This window comes from Equus przewalskii, chromosome 14 (assembly GCF_037783145.1).
Source record: "Equus przewalskii isolate Varuska chromosome 14, EquPr2, whole genome shotgun sequence".
Lineage (NCBI taxonomy): Eukaryota > Metazoa > Chordata > Mammalia > Perissodactyla > Equidae > Equus > Equus przewalskii.
The window spans coordinates 88996779-89018922 of record NC_091844.1 but is presented as its reverse complement, the minus strand read 5'-3'; positions in this window follow the sequence as shown (position 1 = coordinate 89018922).

Here is a 22144-nt window from a genome sequence, read left to right as displayed (position 1 = left end):
CAACAGCTATTACCGAGTCATGGGTGGGGGCAGAAGCCAGATTGGAACATACTGAGGAGTGAATGGGAGGGAAGAAGTGGAGACGGCACGGACTGTGACCTCTTTCAGGCAGCGTGCCTTTGAGCCAGGACAGAGGAAGAGAATGAAAGCTGGAGGTAGATGTGGGGTCAAGGGAGAACAGTTTTGGCTATTTTATTTACCTGTTCATGAGAAAGGTGATACGGGATGGAAGAGATGTTGTGGGAATCACCCAGTTCCTTCCCATCCCCTACGCCCACTCAGGAACTAAACACACATTACTGGGCTTGCTGGGAGGGCTGGTGGCTGATGTTCTCACTTGTGTCCCTCTCCAGGCACTGTCCTTGACTGAGGACAGCTGTCTTGATCAAACTCACTCCCCTTCTCTGGGGGCGTCCTCAGCAGTGACTGGTCATTGCAAGGCTAAAAAGGCCCAGTTCCCTTCCTTTAATGAAGGAGACTCTGAAGGGCGGTCCCTACTGCAGAGCTCCCCAGGGGCAGCTGATGGGCTCTGTTGCAACTGCATGGCAGCCGACGCCCACTTTGTCTATCCTGCTGCGTCCACTCCCCACAGGGCTTCATCTCAAGGTCGCTCCATCCTAAAATCTCTTTCCCAGGAAGCCAACCTGTGACACTCGACGAGGACACATCCTCTGTCAGGCATCCTCGACTGCTTTAGGACCCAGCATACATTCGCCACCTCAAGGAAGCTGACACGAGGAAGCCTGTATCTGGCGCACCCCCACTGTGCTCCATCAGCTCTCCTGTGTCCCCAGTCGTAACAACCACCCCTCAGCAGCTATGCAGAGCTTCATTTATGGCCACCATGCAGCACTGACTCATCAAAACACAAATTGTTGCAGAAATGTTTGCCGTTCTAGCAGATACACACAGTTTCTCCACACTCTCAATAGGTCGCGAAATGAGCATGTCCTGCACCACGGTGTCTTCTCCATTCCTGCCAAGTATTTTGTGTCAGGGTGGCAGTTTTGATCCATGATGGCTGAAAAGAAGAAGTTGCACAAGTGATTTTTTGAATGTACCAACATGAAATGAAGAAAGATTAGTAACCTGAATGATAAAATTCTAGCTTTATAACTTGAGATGGCTTCAAATAAATGATCAAAGAGTGAAAGATAGAGCAATCAGTAAGCAATTAGGAATTGGAAAAATTGCCTTAATAATATGAAAAGCATCATAAACATCTTTCAGCCTGGGAGTATTGACCAACAATTATATAAATGAATGCTAGCTGGATAAAGCTATGGACTCAGAAATTTTCATATTATTGGAAATTTGAAGGAAAGGAAAAGTTATTGCCAATGTTAGGGTGGATTATTAGAACTACTATTTCCAGGAAAGTTACTTCCTTGCTAAACAGAATCTATGTGCATAATTAGTGTCTTTGACATTATAGGTCGACTCAGTTACAAAGTGAATTTTGGAGGCCTGGGATCATCCTTACCTTATTCATGTTGTATCTTCCAGCAGCTAGCATATTTCTTGGTGTGTGTGGGTTCTCAATAAACATTAGGTGCGTGGATGGATGTGTCGATGGATGATGGAGGAATGGATAGATGGATGGATAAATGGGTGGATGGATGGATGGGAAAGTGGGTGGATGAATGAACGGATGGAAGGGTGGATGGATGGATGGGAAAGTGGGTGGATGAATGAACGGATGGAAGGGTGGATGGATGGATGGGAAAGTGGGTGGATGAATGAACGGATGGAAGGGTGGATGGATGGATGGGAAAGTGGGTGGATGAATGAACGGATGGAAGGGTGGATGGATGGATAGGTGAATGGGTAGATGGATACGTATATGCATATATGCCCCTTAGATTTTGAAGAGTAGTTAGCAAGACAAGTTGCCAATATCAGACGCACACATTCAAATTAATTATGCATATTCTAGGGATTATTTTGGCAATAGACGTCTATGAATATAGGCAGTGTGTGATCATTGTTATACACTCATACCTTAGCTAAAAGCAGAGCCTCACCTTGGATGGTCTTCCATGTAAAATTAATCCAGTTGCCAGAAGTTTTGACTTATTTTTCCACTCATTCATTCAACAAACCATTATTATTCTTACAATGAGTTTGACATTAGAATAAATAAGACCTGATCTCAGCTTGCAAGAACCTTTGGCCACTGCTAAAAGGTGATCTTATATACCAGTTCCACAATTTAGTTGCTTCTTTTTCTCACATCTTTGATTTCTCTTTGCATTTATTTTAGGGGTGTGGTTATCTCCTTCAGATAATGATTGTGTGGTCTGCTGACATTATTTTTCTTCCATATCTAATATTCTAAAGCTTATTATTAATACTATTATTTTTGTCCACCCTTTACACAGCATTTATTTTGTGCTAAACATTTTGCTAGATGTGTTATATACATGAACACATCCTCCATACTATGAGAGGGTCTCATCCCCACAGCTTAGCTATGAAAATTGAGGCTTGACTGGATTAATGATTTATAGAAAGACATAGACAGATGGAGAATTTGAATCCACATCAGTCTGATGCCAAGCGTAGGGTTTTACAGACTTAATTTTATTTACCATCATACAGGTGGAATACACATTAATTCATCAGGAAGTTGGTGAGGAATTATTGGTCTTATAGTACAAAGGTAGGAACGTAGGGAATACTAAGAAAGAAAGAGATAGGACGCCTGACTCCAAGGAGCTTACAGGGTGGAAGAGGAGGAGATAAGGCCCAGCCAAGAGAAAATTTAGCCAATATAAGAACTTTTCTGTGGATTGACCATTTTCCTGAAAGTCATTATTTTCAGACTTATTTTGTTATATCTGGCATCCAGAGCATGGTCTTGTAAGTGACATATAGAAGTTACACAAGACATCAATAGCAATTCTGCTCAAAGCTCTGTCATTAATAGCTAAAACTATTTTTAAACAAACAAATGGCTGTAGGCACTACATCCAGGACAAAAATCCAGGGAAGATAAAGTGCCCGTGGACCAGAAAGGGTCGCTTATGGAGAACTACACTGCCTTAAAATAGATGTGAAAATATGTATGTGTCGTCAGAAGCCAGAATTGAAGTTTTACCTTTTCATGACTCTGGCCTCTCACAGCGTTTGAGTCTAACAGAGCTTCTTACCACAGGTCCACCCCATCTCCCCAAGTTTTATTTGCTCTTTAGAACACACTTGCCTGAGTCGGTGCGCCAGTCCTGTGTTGCCCACGTGCTGATTAGAATGGCCTCAGTGACAAAAGAGGAACTGTTTCTGCTAGACAGAAGTTTCTTCTCCTGCTGCCATCACCCACAAGATCCATGACTTCCTTGAGGCTGCCCTCTGGCCTCTTAGGCGTTACTGGGGTAGGAGAGAACGCAGCGTCTGTAATCCAGAGCAGGTGTTGGTTCAGCGCAGCCCATTGCTAGCAGTTTGGGAAAATGGTGTGACTTCTCATCATCTGAATTCCATCACCTATGAAAGGAGATGGTGATATCCACCTGGAGAGGTGGTTGGGATCATGACATGGAGTAATAGGATCGAAACTTCTTTATAAATTCTAGAAATAAAAAAGTGTGCTGTGGGGGCTGGCCAGGTGGCATAGTGGTTGAGTTTGCATGCCCCACTTTGACGGCCCTGGGTTCGGGGGTTCAGATCCTGGGCACAGACCTACACTCCACTCTTCAAGCCATGCTGTGGCAGCATCCCATATACAAAGCAGAGGAAGATTGGCACAGATGTTAGCTCAGGACAAATCTTCCTCAAGTAAAATGAAGAGGATTGGCAACTGGTTTTGGATCAGGGCTAATCTTCCTCATCACCCCCGCCCCCCAAAAAAGTGATGCGTAACTGTTACCTTTGCTTTGCAGCACCATCTACATTATGGTTTCTTCAGTGGACAAATGAGAGCACAAAATACACTTACTACAGGTGAAGAATTGGGGAGAGATGAATAAAACACAGGTTTTCACTTGTCCCAGAATTCCCCAGCCTGACAAGTCTAAGGTCTCATTCAAGTGAATTTAAACTGAGTAATGATGGCCCTGCACAGACAAACTCCTGTGTGAACATCAGCTCTCTCATCACTCTCGAGAGCTGCTTTCTTCTCTGTTCCAGCCCGTGTTGGTGGCTCTGAACCCTCGATAAACTCTTTTTCTTACGTCTTCCCCAATCTAGGGGCTCCCCAAATTAGGTTGAAATCCAACATCGGCCTCTCTCCTCAGCTTGGAGACTTGAGTGCATTTAACCAGGAGCTACCCTCGGCCCTGCTGGCCTGAGTCCCTTGTCTCCGTGCGTCTCTTGTAGGCCTCCCTTCTGTGAAGCACCCGCCTTCACCACAATCAAAATAGGTCATGCCTTGTGTTAGTTTATGTTGCTTTCCTGAAGCACTGTCTCTCTTGCCTCAGGATCCTGTCTTCATATTCCTGCTTCTGCCCACCAGCCCTTGGTCCTTAAAAGTTAGCATTATACAAACACATTAACCGATCACATTTAAGACAACTTTCATTTCAGCCAAATGGGAACACAAACAGAATATCCACATAATTGGAAGTGATTATTCATCACAGTCCCTTCCACCCGGGTGTGCAGAGGACGCGGTTTTAACAATAAAAAGGTACAGCTTCAATTCTGGCTTCTGACCAGGCCCACTTTTATTTTCACATCTATTTTCAAGGCAGTTTACCTCTCCATAAGCAACCTCTTCTGGTCCACAGGCACTTTATCTTGCCTGGATTTTTGTCCTGAATATAGTGCCTATAGCCATTTGTTTGTTTAAAAATAGTTGTTGCTATTAATGACAGGATCTCGTTCTCTGCAGAGATGGACGGCTCAGGAGGGTGCCAGGCAGGCAGCCTGTGCTGTGGAGGGGGTGCGGTGTGTGGCTGACATGGCTGTCACCAGCACAGCATGGGGCAACAGCCTGCAGAGGGAAGCAGATCTGAAACAGAAACAAAGCATCGCTCCCGAGCTGTGGCCCTGGACAAGTCCTTTCTCCCTCTGGCCTCTGTTTCCTTGTCTGTAAAGTGAAGACGTGGTGCTGAGTTCTTTCCAATGACCCTTAACATTTTTGCTGAGGAAGACTGCCCCTGACCTAACATCCATGCCCATCTTCCTCTACTTTATACGTGGGATGCCTGCCACAGTATGGCTTTTGCCAAGCGGTGCCATGTCTGTACCCAGGATCCGAACCGGCGAACCCCGGACCTCTGAGAAGTGGAACGTGCAAACTTAACCACTGCACCACCGGGCCGGCCCCGACCCTTAACGTTCCGATGTCGCATGATTGTTGTCAGCCTCCTTCGGGGCACCCAAGTTGAGCTTTCTTCCAAGACCTGAGAAATTACATTTCTAATTCTGTTGCTAGTCCTCATGCAGTGCTAATCTAAGAAAAATGTGTCAATTGGAGAATAGTACTTTCTGTTGCCCCAGGGCTTCATTTTGATTCATGATTCTTTTGCTCTCATCTTGTTTGATCCTAATAATTACAGGAGGTAGGGGAAGGTAGTGTGGTTCCCATTCTATGGGTTGGGAAACTGAGCCACAGAGAAATTGAGTGGTTTTCCAAGGTCTCCGTGTGGAGTCAGACTAAAATCCAGGCCCACTGGCCATAAATCACTCTGGCAACCTGTTTTGCAAAAGATTTTTATACACATAGACATGCTCATCCTTTACCTGAAATTGGAGGGGATCTGAGGGTCTACGCTGAATGGAACGTGCTGAGTAAAAGGCCCATTTCTGAGAGGGCAGATGTGCAAGGCCCAGAAAGAAGAAGTGGATCAGGCCAGGGAGCAGGATAAAGGGAATGAGCAGCCCAGGAGGGTCAGTGGGTCAGCGAGGCCTGAGGGCATGCCTGTCCTGGCCATCTGGGGCAGCCGCTCTCCTCCCTGCCTGGCTGCCCTGCTCCCCCTACGATATGCAGCCTGTGCCATTGGGAGCATCAGCATCCGAAGGGAGAAGCATCCGATCACCTTTCCTTGTTCTGAGACTTTAATTAAAGCTCATTCACTTCACCGTGGTTATTGCTCAAGAGGCTTCTGGAATGATGGCTACTTCCCCAAGCATGAAGTATCAGTGTCCCTCTTGACTGATGCTTCGAGAATGCAAAGAAAGACTTGTCCGTCCTTCCACCCAACGGGCTTCTCATCTTCTGGCCTGTACCCCGAGACCAAGGCTGGCAGTGCCTGCCTCCAAAGAAGGCTGCAGCCAGTCTTCTGACCTCTTTAGGGACAAGCCTGCTGCTCTGCTTTGTGGCCACTGTCCTGGCCCATTTCTGAGCAGTGCAGGATGCAGAGACGAGCACCAGTTAGGAACAGGTTTGCCTGTTGGCAGTAAAGACTTGACTCTAGAGGCTGAAACGTGTGCTTTTTCTTTATTTGTTTATTTACGTGTTTGTGCGTTTACTTTTGTATAACGAGAAGTCCACAGCTGGGTGGTGGCTGGCCTTGGTCCCAGTGCTCAAGGGCATTGGGGTGAAAGCCTCTGGGATGAATCCCTTGTCCTTTCTCTGTGGTGCTGAGATGGCCCTGGGGCTTTGCCAATTATTCCCATGTTCCCACAGCAAGAAGGAAGGAGAGTGGAGGGAGAGGAGGTGGACCTGGGACCAGGACAAGTGACTTGCCTCTGTATGTCATTACAATCTTTCCTGTGAGAGAGGCCGGGAATATTCATTTCCACCTGCATGTGTGCATTTCCCCTTCTAATAACACAGGGCCCATAGACAGGGAGGTGGAGCTGGGTGTGGGGCAGCAGGCGGTCTGGTACCTCTCATGAAGGGACAAAGGTGTCCCTGCCTGGTTCTGGGACTGTCCATTCTTAAATTATGTGCTAGTCGCTTGTTAACTAATTGTGTCCCTTCATTTTCTATATGGAAGAGAAGGACAACAAAACCCTGTCTTCTGCCTACAGAGATAAAATGAAACTATGGGTGTCACTGGAATTTTCAAAGACCCACGCTTAACATGAAGCTTTTGAAGCATCGGCACATACTCAGTGGATACTAATTATCTGAGTTGAGTTAATGCCATTTATAGCTGCAGACGTTTGCTGAATGCCCTGTGGGTGTGAGGTTCGAAGCCAGGGGCTCACTGGAGAAAACCCCTTGAGAAGTCTCTTGAGAGTAAGTTGCTCAACTCTGAGGTTTGCTTGGCTTCTTCAGTCTCATGGGTGGGCCCCTAGACCACAACGCATCATTTCTAGAACTAGATCCAAGGAAAGGATTCAGCCCACAGTGTGGTGCTGTGGCCCTTTGCCCCTCCAAGGGAGATTTGCACTTTAAATGGGCACTTGGATCAGGGACATTTAAACTGTAAGAATGAACTTCTGAAGGGGTTGTCAGTGCCAGTAGAGGCTGTGTCCTTATTGGAGACTCCTTCAAAGCAAGCAGGCCATTTGATTCAAGAAACATGAGCTCTATTCGCCTTTGCTCCTTGCTGTAGCGACTTTCCTGGTCCATAAAAGGGCACGGAGACTTCATGAGGGTGTTCAGATCACAGAAGACAGCACACGTGAAAGCATCCTGTAGGGCCCCGAATGGGATTGGGTGTGTCCTGTCCTGCAGAGGGAATGTAATTACAGCACCAAGCAGCTTGTTCAAGTCCCAGCTGGGCTGCTGCCCGGTGATTGGCTCTTGGGAAAGTCATGGGAACTGTCCACCTTCGTGAAGTTCATGTGGAAAATGGGAATAACCTCCCGTCTCTTGCTGTGAAGCTGTTGTGAAGATTCAAGACTATAATGTGTGTGACAGCCCTTAGCTAGCATGGAAACTGTGGGCTGCTCTGGAGTGAGCCCAGCCTGCTGACCACTGGCCATGTTTATCTGGTTGTGGAGTCTGCTGCATCCTGTGCACAGATTTGCATGTCGGACCTGCTTCCCAGACACACCAGGTTCCAGGCCGGGAGCCTGGGCGAGGGACAGCACTCAGCTCAGAAGACACCAGACTTTCTGATATTCATGTTTCTGAAGATGTGGCATTTGACTGGGAATTAATGTTTTCTCTCTGTCCTCCCTTTCAGGATCCTGGAACAGAAATGTTTCAGAGAGGTAAACACAGGAGAACATTTCCTTTACTAATGGAATCCAGTGGCCATGGGATTTCCTGGGACACACACCCAGTCATTCATAATGGCAGCTGTTCTCAAGCCGACTTGGGATAGAATCTCCCTAAAAACTATCTGAAAAATAAGAAGTCCCATGACCTCATTGGAAGGACAGGGTCCAACAGTGTCCTTGTGCCTGTGAGCGCACAGTCGGGCACGCCGTGGGGCTCTGGACTGGGATGTGGAGACTCCTCCAACCTCCTGGGTCCTACCTGGCGCCACCCAAGGGCCCTCATTAAGCTCTGTTGAGATTCACATTCTTTCAGATGAGACAGAACCACTAACTCTGGATGGTTTGCTTAGGAAACGAGCCATGTCCAAGGGCCTGCCTTCTCCAGAGGTCGAGTTCCCTCTGACAGCCCCTGCGGTGGTCTGAGCAGGAGCAGCCCCTGCTGCAGCCGTCCCGGAGGCTCCTTTCCCTGGGAAGGCGGGAGCAGCTCAGGGGTCAGGCCAACACGAGCCTTTCCCTGGAGGCCCAGGGGGCCCCACATGCTTCAGGGGCTGCCCACAGAAGGACTTCTTTCTCGGAAGAAACACGCGAGCCCAGTCTGCCAGTAACCAGTGCCCGCTGGCAGCTGGCCATCAGAGTGGTCCCTCAGGGGCACAGCTGCTTCCCTGGACCACAGAGCGTTGTTTTCACTGGCCTCACCAGACACTGGAGCCTGCAGGATGGCTGTGTGGAGAGGAAGTGCCCTGAGAGAGGGTGACCTCCCTGTCACCTGTCACCAGGAAGCTTTTAGAGACACAGAGTCCCAGCCCCGCCCCAGAACTCCATCTTATCTGCAGGTTAACCGCATCCCAGGAGAGCAGGTCAAAGTCTTGGAAGACTGGCCTGGACGTGCTGCTGCCATTCTCCGCAAGGCCTGGGTAGGTGGGGATTTGATTTGCCTTTGGTCTCACCACTTCCCTGTCCAGGCTCTAAACAAATTAGTACCATTTTTCTACTTTAAACCAATGTCACCTTGATGGAAAGTTCTCCCTGCACTGCCCCGGATTCTGAGTGTACATGGGAGGAGGAGTGAAGGCGTCCATATTTTCCCCTCCACTCAGATATTACAAGCACCTCAGGTGTCTGAAATATCTTGACTACCCCTGTGCAAATTGCAGGTTCTGAGCTGCGGCACCTGGTGCTGGGCTGGCATTTCATTCCAGCAGGCACTTGGCCCGCAAGCCCAGGAGTCTTCCAGATGGGAGGAGTGGCTGCTCCTCGTCCTTGAGGATGGGGGTGGTCTGGGCTCCTGCTCCTGTCAGCGGACTGCTCCTTCCTGATCCCTGGGACCAAGGGCAGGGAGCCTAGAGAATCAAGTGCAGCCTGGGGGACATTTGGGGCTATGCAGGAAGTGGTTTGCACCCAGACAGATGGCGACAACCTTTCTTCTTAGAAGGCTAGAAGCGAGTTTTCAGACGACTTCACCCTTCCCAAACCCACACGCAGGCACAGATGCCATCTCAAAGCTGGTAACACTGAGGGCCCTCCTGCCTCCCCAGTACCACCTGCCCTTTCCCCAAAACCCAACGCTGTCTTCCTCCCAAGGCCTGGCCACTGGTGTCTGCCTTCCTGGGGCAGTGCCCCTGACAGCCAGTGCTTCACCGTAGAGACTCGCCGTCCTGGGCATGAGTCCCAGCTCGGAAACGCACCTGCGTGTGTGCTCACAGGAGTTGTTCACACTCTCTGAGCTATTGGCTTACCTCTATTATTTCATTTATTTAAAAAGAAAATCATAAGCTCTCCCCCGTCAGGCAGCTGGGAGGATTAGCCGAACGACGTACAGGATGTGCAGCGGAGGCCCTGCACGTATGCGTCTGGAAGAGCGCCGTGTTCACCACCTTCCCTTCCCATCCCCTCTGCAGCGTATCAGCCAGCTTGGGCTGCTGTAACAGACACCAGAGACTGGGGAATTAAACAGCAGACATCTGTTCTCTCACTGCTCTGGAGGCTGGAAATCTGAGCTCAAGGAGTCAGGAGGGTTGGTTTCACCTTCGGCCTCTCTCCTTGGCTTGCAGGTGGCTGCCTTTTGACTGTGTCCTCACATGGTCTTTCCTCTGCACACACGCAGCCCTGCTATCTCTCTGTATGTCTCAATTTCCTTTTCTTATAAGCACACTGGTCAGATTTGATTAGGCTTCATCCTAATGGCTTTATTTTAACTTAATTATCGCTATAAAGGCTCTATGTCCAAATACAGTCACATTCTGAGGTGCTGGTGGTTACGACTTCAACATAGGAAATTGGGGGCACAATCCAGCTCATGGCATCCAACTCCCCAGGCTCCCCCTTGTCCTTGTCCCTCTTGAATTCCTACTCTTCTGCAAATAACTCTGTGGACCTCACATTACCCTTCCCTACAAAGAATTACCTATAAATCTTGTCTGGACTTCCTCCTCAGAAGCCTTTTGCCAAATTGCAGACCAGAATAATATCTTCCAGTATTTTTTCACCATAGCAAATAAAACTTAAAGCACCCATCCACCCATCCGCCCATCCCTCCATTCATTCTCCAGCAGTCTTGTACTGAGAAACATCTGAGAGCCCAGCCCTGCACCAGCCATTACAAAGAACTCAAAGGTGAGCAGGACAAACCACGAAACCTCTTTGACCCATTGATTCTTCACATGCAAAAGGAAAAGCTTTGACTGGGGGGCTGTAATGCCCCTTCCTGCTTGAAAGCTCTATAGCACTTTCATCATCCTCATCAAAGAACATCAAAAAGGCATCTTCACCAAAAAGATCTGTAACACAGGGGCTGTGCTCCACCCAGTAGATAACTCTGTATGTCTCCTTTCTGCCTGCAAGGAGCTTAAAATTGGAGAAAGATGGTTAGCCCCCACAGGCAGGCACACTTAAGATAATGCACTAATGATGGAATTGTAGGAATCACACTGGAAGGACTCCTGATGACACACTAACAGTGCTAACAGAGTCCGGGTCATGTGGTTCTATTCTAACACACCTAATTTATCATCTCATTTCATTCTCACAGCAACTTTGCCAGGAAGGTACTTTTGTAATCCATGATTTAAGATGAGGAAATTGAAAAATGTGCCAAACAACTTGCCTGCATTTACTCAGCCAGAAAATGACAGGCAGGATTCAGTACCAGGAGATGGACAGTGACCCTTGTTTTGCCTTCCAGGGGCACCCCTTCTCCCGGCCCGGGAAGCAGAGGTCTGTCTGCTCAGCAAAGGCAAGTCTCAAGTAGGGGGTGGGGCAGATTGGCCGTGGGGACATCTCCTTGGAGGCAGAGAGCTTTATTTTCCTGAATTAATTATGATGAAGGCAACAGTCTAACCCTTGTCCCTCTGAGAATTTGAAAACTAAAATGCCTGTCTTTTATTAATTTACTTGACTCTCCAATGAATGAACGAATGAATTTAATAAGCATTCATGAGGAACACCGGGGTGGTACAAATCGATGACAGTCCCTGTGAAGGCAAGGCTACAACACGCTGCACTGTCTTCCCTGCCCTTCCCAGCTCCACACACTCTCCCCTTCTTTAATTTAAACTCTCGATGCAATTATTCTATTTGAACCACATTACAGTCACCTATGTACACTTCCCTGCCTAACCCCAGCCCCCACCTCCTCCCTCGCCATGTTGGATCGAGAGCTCCTTGAGCATCAAGTTTACAAATCCATTTCCATTTCTTAGTATCCTCCCCACCACATATACACAGCAGCTAACATACAGACTAACACATAACAGGTATTTAGTACATGTTTGTGGAATGGAATATAGATTTCTACTCCTAAAGGAGAAAGTGTTCACCCGAAAAATTATTTATAGCAGGAGTTGAAGAGAAGCGAGCCTGCTGGAAATGGTCTATGAACTAAGAGTGTGGAAGGGGATGGAAGATGGAGATGAAGAAGGGGAGAAGAGGGGAGAGAGAGACACAGGGGGACAGAGACCGAGGGATGGAGGGAGGAAAAGAGAGAGAGAGAGAAAGGGAGAGAGAGACAGAGGGAGAAAGACATAGAGACAGAAAGGGGGGAGATTTGCTAGAGGTTTCAGACAAAAAAAAAACACATCATGTTGTGGAATCTTGATTTATAGCAAAATGCAATTTTATGAGATAAATGCATAGGCTGAAGTGGGGAAAGCAGAGCTGCCATTTCAGGTTACATAAGAGAGAAATGAACACCTTCATTCGCCACTAGATCAGTCTGTGTGCCCACCTTGCTTTCCCTCCCCAGCCCTCCCGAAGTGCCTCTCCTGCCTCCTTCCCTCCCTTTCATCTCTCTGTATTTCTCTGTCTCCTTCTGTCTCTGTGTCTGTCTGTCTCTTACACTCAGACACACACACTCCCCACCCCCACCTCAGCGCCCTCATCTCTCTGCTGTCTGCATCCCTCCCAGCCCCAGCTCTGCAGTGGGTGCAGGAAGAAGATTTATGGTGGCTGCATGCTCTGCTCCTGCCTCCCAGACACCGGCTCATCCCACACGAAGCTTCTTTATATGGGGTTGTTAGCTCTGCTCTGCTGACTTGGGAGGCTACATATTTTTAATCTTTATTATTTTTAATGCTATACTTCATCCCTGGGCTTCCGGCTCCAACCACATTCTGACCTCAGAATACCAACAGCAGTAAAGCCACTGCCATTTGTCACCCCCACGCTGATCGCCTGGGGTTCTTAAATTAAAAAGCGTGGGAGGGAACACATCTTGGAGCTCTTCTGTCTCAGCCCAGTGAACAGTCTATAAATGCAGGAAACACCAGCACACTCTGGCTCCTGACCGAGCACTGTGCGTGGTGACTGCATCCTTGGGTTTTAACAAAAGGAAAGTACCTGTGCCTGTGTGGGGAGCTGCATGGATCGCCAAGATCAGAATGTGCTTAAAAGTGCCTCTCCTCTCTAACACAAGCCAGATATGGGGAAATGCACCATGATGGAGCAGAAGGGAAACTCACCAGCCCCAAGCTCCAGAGCTCTTCCCAGCTGTGTGCCATGCACCGTGCATCCCCGAGGCTGTGTGACAGGCAGCCAGAGCAGGAGACCCAGGACAACAGATGACCCACGTCTGCTCCCGGTGCTCCTAGCAGGCCACCTCTGCCTCTGGTTGAGCCTCATTCCCCCTTCACCTCTGGCTCCTCTATGACTGGAAGGGTGAGGAGGCCTAAGGAAATGGGTCTTCAGAAAGCTCTACGCTTGTGGAGGACGGCATTTCATCAGTGGGGAGCAATGTTAACACGGCTGTGCCCCGGAAGACCACTGTGTGTTCCCACAGCACATCGTGCACGTTGGTCTCTCTGAGCCTCACCACCACTCTGTGGAACTGATTTCCAAAGACATAGTTTGCCCCATTTTGCAGATGAAGAAAGGACCCAGAGAAGTCCAGTGGTTTGCCCATTATTATGCAGAACAGAGGTATAGCTGCAGAGGAGCACAGACTCTTACCTGAGCGCTCTCTGCTCCCCGGCAACCTGCTGCGAGCCAGGTGTGACAGACCTGACAGGCACCTGAGAACCCACAGCTTACTCTCCAGCATTTACTCATAAGATTGGTTTTTGTTTTCCTCAACAGCCTTAAAGAGAAAGGAATATTTATAGTTTCACACTCTGATGCAAACGACAATCTAAAGTGTGTATTCCCCACCCCAAATTCTGCAGCCTTTGTAACAGAAGAGACGTCCATGGCTGATCTGGGCACAGGGGACAGGGCTTAGTTCCTGGGACAGCAGGAGTCCACCCATTTGGACTGATTTCATGAATCCAGGCAGGGCTCCATCCCTCGGCCAAAAACTTCCCCCTCAGCTCCACTAATTGAAATCATTTTTCATTCATCCTTGGAATTAAGATTTTAAAGTGCAAAGACTCCTGGGAAAGTGGCCTTCCTGGGAGCAGAGAGAAGCTGTCTGCAGAGTCGTCCAGAGATACCGTGAGGCTCCAGCCTTGCCGTCATGCTGAGGTAGAAGTGATTTCTGTGTCAAAACCCAAAATGAAACTCATGCTCTTGAATTCTGTTCTGGACATTGTGCTTTTGCCTTCCAGCTTCAGTTGGTAGCTAACGATGTTTCCTCTGTTTAATGAACTTTGCATGTCAACTTCTTGTCCCTCGAGGCAGGATCTATTGCATATCTGCAGAATACATATTTTTAGAAGGCATCTTGATGTACACAGTCTCGCCATGGGGCTGTGTCTGCCTAGTGACTGGTAAATCCTGTCTGATGACAAAATACTAGCGGTGGATAGCACATCACTATTTCCTAAACCATTGCCCTAGCCTTATCAGACGCTTCACTGAGGAATTCTACCAAACATTCAAAGAATTAACACTCATCCTTCTCAAACTCTTCCCAGAAATAGAAAAGAAGGGAACACTTCTAGACTTATTTCACGAGGCCAGCCTTATCCTGAATCCAAAACCAGACAAGGACGCCACAAGAAAAGAAAATCATGGGCTAATATCTCTGGTGAATATAGATGCAAAAGTCGTCAATAAAATATTAGCAAGCCAAATTCAACAACACATTAAAAGGACCATTCACCACGATCAAGTGGGATTTATTCCAAGGATGCAAGAATGGTTCAAAACCTGTAAATCAATCAACGTGATACAACACAATAATACAGTGAAGCATAAAAATCAGATTGTGTGAATTCTTCAAGCATTTGAAAAACCTGAAGGTATGATTTCATATTCTAAATTTGCTTATGAGAATTTTTTTTTTATTTAGGTAACACTGTTTATAACATTATACAAATTTCAGGTGAGAATTTGCTAGCATTACTTTTTGTTTTTAGTTTTCCTAGGCCAGCAATACGAACAGGTGAAGTAAAGAACGAAGTGACAATTTTTTAAAAATAAAACAGTCTCTAATATTTAATCCACAGGTGACTCTTTTGTGAGTGGTCTTACGGGAGAACCTTTGGGGCAGAGGAAGCCTGTGTACCTCATAATGTGCCCTTTCCCACAGCTCCCAAACGGCACCACAGTTGCCTCTGCAAGGTCACCATTGACTTCTTACTGCTAAATCCAAGGCCTTGCTTTGGGCCCTCATTGCCCTTGGCATCTCTTCTGCCTCACATTTTGTCATGTCCTCTCCTGGAGAAACATTTTTTTTTGCTTCCAGGGGATTGTACTGCCTGAGTCTTCCTCTGGCCTTTTCAGTGGTTGGTTCATTTCTTCATTGGTAGATTTTCTCCTTATGTCTCTGGTTTGCTGAGTGTGGGCAAGGGCCAAGGGTCAGCTGTGGCTCTCTGTGCTTCCCCCGTGTACGCAGTCCTCTCAGCCGCTCCTCTTTGTCCTGCCCCTGCAGAACAAGAGAAGAAGGGCCTGCAGCTTTGCCTGACCTTCATCCGGCCTCACCCTCCTCTCCGGCATCTCCTCCCCATCCCCGTCTTACCACCTGACACAGAGGGTGCCCTGAGCTAAACATAGTCTCCCTCCACAGTGAGTTCTCCGCCCAAGTTTCCCTATTCCTCAGCCTGTGAACGTGCTGCACACATATGATTAAAAAGTAAATAATAATTGCATTTAATTTTGTCAATATTGGATCCTTCAAAAATGCCATTTACAGTATACAAGATGTTCCCATATATGTTCTCAGATTTTTATGAAAACCCTTTGAGAAGGAGATGACTGCTATTGTTTCTGTTTTGCAAATGTGATCATCAATGCCCAGAGAAGGTAAGAATCTTGACCAAGGACATAGATCTCATTAGTGATGGTGCTGCCTCCCTGGTGCTTTGTCTGTACTTTACAATATCAGTAGAAGAGTTCCATCAAAGATTCCTTCTGGCTAAATGAGCCCTCTTTCCCAGCTCAGATTCTAAAGTCATGTCTGGGATTGCTAACATAAAGACCAAAGGTGATGGACTGTGTTACGTAGCCGGAAGCATCACTGTGACTCCGAGTGTGTGAGTATATTACATCACCAACACGAGCTCATGTGCAAAGATTATTTCTGCCGCATCAACTGAAACACTCATTCCTTAATGAGGGGTCTCAAGAAACAGCACCCACTTTTTACAGAATTGCAAGTCTCTTGACTACTTGTTTGGGGTCTTTGTCTCCTGATTCCTTCTATGGAAGTAGAAATTCTTCCTACTTTGAGCTCTCGAGCCTCCCTACTGTTGCTTTGTTCATTGATGTTCACAATCTCTCCAAATTTACCTTCAAAGAGTGGCTGTGATTCCTACTTGCACAATTCTATGCTGAATTTGGTCCTGCAGCTGCTGTGAGACCAGATGAAGATGCAAAGTTCTTCATTTCAATCCCTTCCACCTCTCCAGAAGCCCCACTGGCGATGCCATGCTTTTACTTTTTAACATTTTCTCTTTTTTTGACAAGGAGTCAATATGATTAGGTAGAAAATGTGTGGAGCATGGTGGAAATCCAGCACTGTCTGAGGGATCCCAGAAATGTCACTTAGTTGTGGGACCTCACTTTCTTTAACTCTGTAGTGAAAGCAGAGATCATAGGCACATTTTAGGTGAGGTAGATGCCAAACAAGTCGTAGACATTATTGTAGTTATTATTGTCGTCATTATCACCCATGAGGTGGGGATAACGGAACTGTGGGCTCCCCATCACCAGTGATTCAGGGCTTGCCTCCTTCATATTTGATGCTTATTTGAGACTTCGGGAACAATATCATGGGTTTAAAAAAAGAAGAAAAGTGGCTGCCTCCACACAAAATCTATAGGGAATAGTGAACATCAGCATTGAGAGTTACCATTTCTAACTGGTTTCCCATGTTTATGTCATTTAGTCTTCCCCACACCCTGCGAGAAGGTATTGACCCAATATTCATTTTAGAGGAAGTGGAGGGTCAGAAAGCTTGTTATTTGCCCAGAGTCAGGTAAGCAACTTTTCCAAGATATCTGGCTAACACGTCCGTGGAGAGTCGGAAGCTGAACGTCACAGAGCTGACCGGGTAAACCGAGAAAAAGGAATGAATGAACGGAAGAAGAGTGAATGAGTAAGTGGAGATTCGGGAGAATTCTGGGCTCATCACAGAGCTGAAGGGCAGTATTTCCTGTCCCCGGGTCCTCCGTGCAGGACACTCTCACGAGGAGATTCTGTCTCCTTCCGTCTGTCCTGGCTCTGAATTCCCAGGAGGGACATTCTCCCTGAGTCAGTGTCCTGTGTCCAGAGGGCCGCCGAGAGCAAGCAGCCACCTCGGTCGTGTCACCATGGCTAGAAGAGGTGACCTCAGGATTGCTGCCACAGCCCCTTTGTTTCAAATGATGCGTCTCGCATGGGCCCAGGGTGAGAACGTATATTTTAATTTATTCTATTTGGATAGCTACCTTCCTCTAGATTTGCCCTTTCTTAACCAGAATTGAAAGACTTTTAACTTAAAAAAGATGGTAAATTTGAAGAGTTTAGCGCTAGCTCTCAAGGGAGCCATATACAGGTGGAGCGTGGTGCGTCTGTGGCCTCTGGTCCACAGATGGGAAAGGAATAGTGCTGAGCCAAGGCCTCACGCCCAGGAGCTAAGAGCTTGCAGGCATCCTGCTGTCCAGGCGTGGGGCAAGGCACGTGTGCAGGGGATCCTATAAGAACCCTGGAAATATTGGCTCCTACTGGCCTGCCACCCTGTCTGAGATTTCACCTTGGATAATTAACTTACTCAGGATCAGGCCCAATCTCTTGTTAATAAATACAAAGCCCTGGGGAAGATAGTGGCCCTCCTGGTTAGGCAGCACACCAGTCCTCCCCCACCTGACCGTGAGCAGAGGTGAGGCTGGGCTGACGAGGAGCAGGACTGGGGCACTGGCTGCCGTGGCCCGTGGTCTGAGGCCAATGGAGGGAAATGTGTACAAGACAGCAAGGACTTCTGAAGCTAGACACCTTTCACTGGACTAAATGACTCTATTTTGATGTGACGTAGTCCTCTGTTTGGGTGTGTATAGGACTTTCCTTTTATGAAATAATGACAATTAGAGATGGTAATGTTTTTAAAGCCATCAACTCAATGTCCACCTTCCCCCATTGTATTTTTATGGAATTTTACTAGTCCCTTTAATACGAAAATTTGGGAACTACCAGCCTAGGACACAGCCAAGGATGGGTAAAGTGTGCCCGACTAGGGGGTGCCTGACCTGCTAGCAGGTAGGGACAAGAGAGAGGGCCCCTCCCGGGGACGCTGGTGGAAGCCGTAGTGCAATGGAGGGGAGAGGCTCTCAAGGCGGACGGTTTGGTCAAGACTAGCTCAGAATCAGAAAATAAGGCCCATGTGCATTCCATCCTATCTACCAACCCACACTTCTCGGGGATTGTTCTTACAGAGTGTTCTTTTACATTTTTTTCTGCTGAGCATCTTGGCAAGTGCATCTCCCCCTGCCACACTGTCACTAAAGATGGACCCTGGGAGAAATGGTGCGATATGAGCCAGCCTCTGCCCCAGGATGCTAATGATGCCAGCTGCAGAGTTTCTGGAAATCTTTTCCAAAAGAAAAAACGCTTACCCAATTGTCTGACTGCTTTCATCTGGGGTCAAACTGGCTCCTGTCTCAGCCCACCCTGGGCAGGAAGAGGAAGAAGTCGGCCACGATGATCGGCATCAGGCTCTGTCGTTCACCAGAGTGTCAAGGTGGAAGTTCCGACAAAGGCACGTCAGTCCCCTGCTGCAGAAGAGCGCCTACTTGCACTGACACCTGGCCCAGATCCCGCTCTCCCCTGGGGTCCAGGCAGCTGTACACTTGGAGCCCCTATGGCCTGGAATATAGACACATGCCGTATGAGTGAATGCGTGTCTGTATGTGCATGCTTGTGCACACCAGTGTCACATAGAAGCTTGGGGCGGAAGGAGAGTCTGAGGTCACTCTGCAAGGATGCGTCCTTTGAGTCACATTTAGCCAGGGTCTGTTTTGAAGCCTCCTCCAGCCTGGCACGGACACCGACAGCCACATGGCGGCCACAGCTGGTAGAGAAGGCTCTGCTGGCCTCCTGGCGGGAGCCGGCTGCCCGCCCCTCATCTCAGAACGCTTGGCTATCTCCGCTGGCCGTCCATCCAGCCTGGATGGGGGGGACCTGAACTTCTTAGGAGCTGACTAACAGCTAATTCATTTTGCATATGCTCTTTCTGGCTGGGACGGCCACCAACTGGTCCCAGGTTTGACCTGGTTAGCAGTGGAAGTCAGATACTCCAAGGTTGCTCACACACCTGCAGTTTTTGCTGCTCACACTAACGTGACTATCTATTCAGCTTCAAAACCAGTTAGATCTGTTGAAATCTGTCCACATTTTCTCCCACGTTACCAGCTAGCTAGAGCTTCAGGCTGAATCTATTTGGACTTCTTTCTCTTTAAACTATGTTTAGTTTGTCATGTGACAAGGTAGACACTTGGTAAAAGTTACAGTAATTGACTCAGTGACATCCAGAAAGCCTTAACTTTTCTGGCACTCAGGTTATATTTTTTTAATTAAGGAATTGTAAACAAGCGGCTGATTTCCTCCAAGTTATTTTATCAATAAGAAAAGAACAACCAGCTTTTAAAAAATGATGAAAGGACATTTGGTATCATGGGATGGATGGAAATCCAAGTTCCACTGGCTCAAATGGGAAGAAATAGATTGGCATAGGCAACTAGAAAGATGAGAGGGCCTGCTGCAGGCGTGGCTGAATCCAGTTCTAACAACATCAACAAATTGATTTCCTTTCGGAGCCATTGGTCTCTGACGGTCTTTCTAATTTGAAATTATTCTCCTCTGCTGTGACCACAACCAATCCACATGGCAGAAGAAATACCTAAACAAAGGCTAAATTTCCTATATCTTATGGTCACAAAGTAAGAGAAAGCTATGCTTCATGCTGCAGGTTGGAAAGTTCTCAGGAAAAGCTGGCTTGTTGGGGTCACTGTTGGGAACACTGACTCAAGGGGCCTCCAGGGGTGTGGGCCAGCCCGAGTCCCTCCACATCTCCACTCCTCAGGCTGGGAAGGTAAGCAAAGGAGATTCACAGCATCACAGGATTTTACTGAGTGCTGGTGGGTGTGCCTTTCCCCTTAGGAAACGGAAACCTTTCCCCTTGGGGCAAACAGAACCAGCCCATAGCACAGCAGGCTTAAACAGGAAGCCCAGGGGTCAACAAACACTCAGGTTCACCAAACTGGAACTTGAACGATGCTATGCCAATGACAAAACCCACTGTGACCTCTCAGATCGCAGAGTTAACACATCTATAATACACGTTATGGGGCAGGATGTGTGGACAGCTCGTTGGGGTAAATGTATCCTGGAGCACAATTTTTGGAGACCAAATACCTATCAATTCTTTGAATGAATATGTACTTTAACTCAGAAGTTCCACTTCTTAGAATTTATCCTACAGATGGATACTTTCTCAAAAGTGTGGGAAAAAAAAATATATATATATATGTTTATTTCTGTATTATTGGAAATTTTTTTTATTTTTAAGTTGTTAAAGTAATGGAAAATTTTAAAACAATGGGAAAAATCTAAATATTTTTCAATTGACGGCGTGTTAAATTCCTTGAGGCACACACATACAATGAAGTCAGAAAAAGAACAAGTTCATTCTTCTGCCACTGATGTGGGAATATTCACAAGCTATGTTACAGATGAACTCGTTGCTTAATGATATTTAAGTAGAATCTGATTTGTGCTTTTTTTACTTTCAAAGGTCTTTGTGTGTGTATGAGAGAGAGAGATACAGAGACAGAGACACAGAGACGGAGCAGAGACAGAGAAAGAGAGGGAGCAAGAGGGAGAACGTGGAGGAGGACTGAGAGGCAGTGAACGCATGGCCCGTATTAACTTAACTAACCGCTGAGTGTCCACTTTGGGTTGCTTTCCACTTGTCAGTATTTTGAACAATCTTTCGGACCTCGGTGAAAATGCACACCTGCGCACACCTCCGTTGTGTCTGGAGGATGAGCTCCCAGCAGGTGTCCGGCTGGTCTGAGGCTCTAACCATTTGTGAGGTTTGGCTGCACATCTTCAAGCTGCCCTCAGAGAAAGTGGACCGTTTAACACTCGTCCATCAGAGCCCCGTGTCCTTTCCCTCCTCGATATGTCAACTGTTGCAGCTAAAAAGCAAAAACCTTTAATTACACGATGTCATCCTGCTAATGGACTTGAGCCACACGTTGGTGCTGCTTGTTTATGACAGCAGGACTCTCCCTTTTCAGAAAACTGTGAAGTGTTTTATTAAGGATTAATTGACATAGAATGGCCCACACACACTTCCAGTGCACAATCTGATCAATTTTAACACCTGCATCTACTGTGAAGCCACTCCCACAATCGGCACAGTGAGCGTGTTCACCCCAAGGTTTCCTCACTCTCTGCTACTCTGCCCCCGCCCCCCCAGCCCCCATCGACCACTCATCTGTCTTCTGTTAATTTAGGTAAATCTACATCTTTTAAGTTTTATATAAATGGAAGCTTTCTGTCTGGCTTATTTCACTCAGCCTAATTATTTAGAAATAAAACCATGTTGAGTGTGTGTCAATACTTTATGCCTTTCCATAGCTGGGTCGCCCTCAGTTCCATGGGCACACCACATGGAGGGCCCATTTGCCCATTGACATTTGGATTGCTTCCAGGTTTGGGCTATCACAGACAAACTTGCTGTGGATGCTCGTGTGCAAGTCTTGGCGTGCATATGCGTTTCTGTATCTCTTGGGAAAATACCTAGGAAAAGAATGTCTAGATCATATATGTGGTTAGGTGTGCACTTGACTTTTTAAGAAACTGACAAGCTATTTCCTAAGTTCGTTGCACCATTTCACTTCCCAGCAGCAGTGACTGAGAATTCCAGGTCCTCACACCCTCCACGGCACTTGGTGGCGTCAGTTTTTCAAAAAATTCTGCACATCCTAATAGGTATGTAGTGGTATCTCATTGTGGTCTATGTTAGCAGAAGTCCATTTTTAATTGACATTCATAGTTATATGAGTGTGGACTATCTGAGAAAATATGGTGTATCAAACACTTTAGTGAAGCCCTCAAATATCTACTGTATTCCCCAAATGTCTACTGTACTCCCCTTTATCATGCAATTTGGTAATCCTTTTGGAAAGAGATGTATAGTTTGTAGGACATGTGTTTTCCGCAATTTTAGTTGTTCATT